This window comes from Branchiostoma belcheri, unplaced genomic scaffold (genome assembly GCF_001625305.1).
Source record: "Branchiostoma belcheri isolate BF01 breed outbred unplaced genomic scaffold, Haploidv18h27 scaffold534, whole genome shotgun sequence".
NCBI classification, from domain to species: Eukaryota; Metazoa; Chordata; class Leptocardii; order Amphioxiformes; family Branchiostomatidae; genus Branchiostoma; species Branchiostoma belcheri.
In genome coordinates, this window is record NW_017804170.1 from 8,425 (window position 1) to 13,376 (window position 4,952).

Consider the following 4,952-nt stretch of genomic DNA (forward strand, 5'->3'; position numbering starts at 1 on the left):
ATCACTGACATAAAACATAACGCCACCTCCGCGTCTGTTTCGGTCTTTGCGGTGCGCCTGGTATCCTTCCAGTGCAATGTCGCTGTCAGCTATTTCATCGCTTAACCAAGTCTCTGTTAGGCATAAAATGCCAAATTGCATGGTAGATGATAAGGATCTGAGTTCATCTATCTTAGGGAGTAAGCTCCGAGCGTTGAGGTGTGCTATTGTCAGTAGGTTTTTGGAGTTCGAATTCAGGAGAGTTTCGGACATGTCTGACGCAGGGTCACATGTTGTATTACAGCTCAGTGTGGGATCCATTTGCATAGTCAGGTCGAGTTGAGTAGCTTGTGTTGGCACATTGTTAGTTCCTATTCGCAAGGACAGAGCGACTAGAAGCAAAAACCAAATCAATTTCAGAATGTGGTCGAACATTATGTCAGTTACTTGGCACCTTTCCTCCCCCTTTTCCGCGAGGACGAGGCACTTTTGGTCTTATAGGTCACTTCGCGGTTACCAGAAAGGGGGGACACTTTGCCTGTCCCCTTTGCCGTCTTGCCTGCCTCTTTCTTGATCTTTTTGTCGGGTCGTCGTGTTGTATTGGAGTCTTCCGACTCAATTGGGCTTGACTCACTTGGGCTTGACAGAGGTCGTTTGGTCGCGCTCTCATCTTCTGACGAGTGCTCAGATTTGTGAGCGCCAGATTCATCCAGTTTGAGGTCAAAACCATCGGCTGACTGGGCGATTTCCGTATCCTCTGTATCGGACATCCACTTGCTAGCCCCCTCTTCTGGAAGAGGTGTAGACTCAGGGGTGCCCTTCAACAGCTTGGGAAGGGTCTGTGCTTCATCAGGAAGGTCGGTTGTCGTAGGTGCCGCCTTGCAGACCTTTGTTTTGGCTGGTGAGTTAAATTTCACCACCTGTTCACGTGGAGGTTTCGTCCCGGGTTTAGGGGCAGTCTGCTGCGCAGTGTCCTCAACATCTGGGAGAGCTTGGGTGAGGTACTTGGGTAACATACCCTCCTCTTCATTGGCACCCATCGGAATCTCGTTCTCATTCCCATTCTCTTCCTCTCCTTCCATATCTTGTTCCTCCCCGCCGTCAGCCTGGGCAGGCCGAGCAGCATCCCCGGACTTGGCAGTGTAGGAGGTCTCAGTGGGACTTTTTTCTGCTGGGCCACTCGACTTAGTGTGTTCAGAAGTAGTGCTTGCAGTTACAGGCTTCGCCCACGACGTCCCCATGCTCAACCTGTTGGCAATGCTGAGCTGACACGCCCTGCCAGCGTGGCCTGTATCCCCGCAGACGTTGCACTTGATCTCGTTAACACACACATCCGCCTTATGCCCTATTTCGCAACATTTGTTGCATTTTACTGCTGTGCAGTCAGCAACAAAGTGTTCCTCGCTGCCACATCTATGGCACAGCTTCGGCTGGCCAGAATACCGTATGCCTATCAGATCGTTCCCTATACGGACGGAGCCAGGTATGTGTTCCTTGAGCTTGATACGGTATTGCCGGGTTCCTGATAGAATTTCTGGAAAGCCTAGGTTAGCATACGTCAGGAGTCTGGACGCATATATGGTCCCATACGCTTGGAGACGGTGACGAACGTAATTGTCATCCATGTCCATTGGTATGCCGATGGCAGTGACCACAGTGAAGTTCTTCCCCAACAGTTCGCAGTCCACTGCTGTATCAAGTGCCAGCGTAGGTGCGACTTTGGCTAAAGCCGCCTGCGAGGTGAACATTACTTCACAAACCCCCTTGCCTTTGTTCTGGATGCCTTTAATGTCCCCTCGTTGTGCCCCATGTTGTTGCACAAGTTCGAGGACATCCTTGAACTGAATGGTGTCTTTGCTCAGAAAGCGCAGACCTACAATCTTGTCACGGTATTGTTTTGACTGAACCGGCATTGTGTGCTGTAGTGAACGGTTCCGCGTGCTTTGACCTGCTAACAGGGGGCAGATGGGTCCGCGTGCCTCACCCTGCTAACGAGGGGTGGGGACGCTAGCCTGACAGCTGAGCCGGCTGTAGCGTTCTTATACTTGAAGAGTAGTCAACCAGAACACGTGCACATGAAGTCACTAACCTCAGGATCTTAAACTTGGCACTTGATAAGCGTCTTCGAGAGGTGAAGAGACAAACAGACAGGAGAACTGCAGTCGAACCTAAGACGAGACCCCGGGGCGGGGCGTCCGGCCCCGTATGGCCGAGGGGAGACCAAAGTAGGAGGTCGGTGATCGAAAAAGGTTCGTTTTTCAGGGAAATCCAGAAGAACAAACAACGTCCATTCACAGAAGTAGGCTCGACAGTCTCACAGATCAGATCATCCACTGGTGGGATTTGACTCGGACACCCGGTGTAAGCGCCGGTCAGGGGGGGAACTGCACTTCTCCGCAAGCTCCGAAGAGAACTATGTTTCCCGTCTATTTCACAGACAAACACACACAATTAGGGTAGTGAGCTCACCGTCACCTCAGTACGGTCGGGCATTTATTGCAATTGGCTTCTCAACTCAGTAACACCATTACTCTCTACACACTGTAGCTCTCATAGCATGTACATACTTATACAGGAGCCTAATACAACAACAACAAGTCATGTGCTGCGAGCTGGCGACCTATTTTACCCTGGTTGCCAATTGTTTAGCCAAAGTCGGGCTGGTCGGTTAAACCTGAGGCTCTATCCAGCGGATGTATTATAGCATCCCGACTTGTAAGTAACTTCTAACCGGCGAAGTTAAAAAGCTCATCTGTGTGAACAAGGTTGAAAACATCCAGGCTAAGCAAATGATGCGTTACAGGTACACCTGAATAACTACTGACCTTCGTAAGTTAAGTGGTTCAAAATATGACAATAACACAATTCTGGAGTATATCGGAGGTTACAGCTACACAACATACTGAGTACAGCAAATGGCCACAATGTGACTGTGAACGCTAGCAAGGCAGGTATCTTGCAGAGAAGAGACAACTTGAAGGTTAGTAACAACTGATTACGTACGCTAAGTCGCAGGTACCATTGAGGATAACGTACAGTGCTATGACGAAATGTACGAGTCAGTAAGAACTAAGGTAGCGCGATGTCGTATGAGATGAGAAAACATAACTAACGTTCTAGAATAAAGGTGTTCTCGGGTTAGTCATGGGAGGGTTGGGTGGGAATGTGACCGTACAGAGAAAGGTTGAGCCACGAATGACCCTTACGAGGGTTAGGGAGGAAGGGTCAGAGGGTAAAGGGGCGGAATAATTAGTATCAGGGTAGGGGTCACGTGATTGTCTGTTCAGCCGACGGGAAACGAGATTCTACTCCAGTCCAGCCCTCTGACTTCTAACCTATCAATATAGACTTTTCCTAGAATATTGTTGGCAACAATTCTGTATCATTGGAATAAGATAATGATTTTTTGTGTTGTCATGGCGACGGGTTTCTGGCACTAATTTTTTGCTAAATTTAGTAATTTTAGTTCTAACAATAGAATTTTATGGGTTTTATGTAATGTTACACATGGTTTCTAAGATTAATAACATCCCATATAATTTTATGTTAATTCTATAATAAAAATGCATAATTTATGCTAATTTAATGACGTCATTAGCCAAAATCCAAGATGGCGGACCATATCATTAAAACAGGTATATACAGGTTATTTTCCTTAAGATTTCAAAACTTCCATTTCTTTTTACAAAAAAGTAATATGAACGTCTTTAGTCTGTTTACAATGTATCTTATTCTTTATCCTGAAAAAAAAATGTTTTTGAAAATTCAAGATTGATGGTCCAAAATGGCGGATAGCTTAATAATGCATGACGTCATTTTATAACGTCACCGGTGTTGCTATGGGCAACATGGAGTTAGTACTTCCTAAAATACTGCAATAAACACTTTTGGTGAAGTTATGTTGTATACCATTCAATTTTCAGGAAGTAACCTATCTAGATGGTTTTGGCCAATAAAATCAAATTGATGACGTCATAATGACGTCATATTACGTCATAACGACATAATATTGTAGATATGATAAATTTTTACAAGTACACCATCCTTTGAAAATTTGTTTGTTATACGACATAACATTTGCGAGTTCTGAGGGGTAGGCACATGGGCCCCCACCCCCGTCACACCAAGCCAAAAAAAGCTCGGTCTAGATAGGGTTAAGCCAAATCAATTCATTTTTCAATTTTATATATACTACACGTAACCTACAATGACAGTTTATAAATCAAAAATTTTTGGAATCATAAAAAACAACCCATTTTAATTTCTAAGAAATTACATTGACATTCTTCTTGTTTTAACGTATTTTATTAACGCTACTAATACCACAAGAGTTTATAAAAAGCTAAAAAAATACAATATATACACACTTAAAATCGGCATCACTCTTTTAGACACTAATGAAATTGTTAAAAAGAAACTCCATACCGTAATGCCCAACACGGGACAGGGCTGGGTGTGGGTCGAATCCGATAGATTTAACTTCATGGGTGGAACCAAGAAAAAAATTCGGGACGAGATCAGCAACAAAACAACCTTAAAGAAAGGAAGAAAATATTTTGTTTATTTGAGGCCTTTACACGAATATAAGAACAAGAAGCCATAGGTGAAATCCTCCGTGAAGTTTTATATATTTCAACAAAATCCCAAGCGTCAACGCCATACCTACTATGCAGACATTATAATTAGGCAACGGTTAATACAATGAGGGCGCGTCACAAGCATAAAACATACAAAGAGCTAAATCCATTACTGCTCCCAGGGCGTGTAAAGATACTGTGCTTCAAGTTCGAAGTTTATTTTAATTACACACACACAATCTGTATGAACAACTATGTAAGAGGTGCTAGTGTCACGGAAATGAAAAGAAACCTACAGTGGACCTCACTTGAAGGCAGAAGAAAGATGTCTAGACTATGCATGATGTACAAAATGACTAATAAACTGGTGGATGTCCCAACTACTAAGTACCTAAT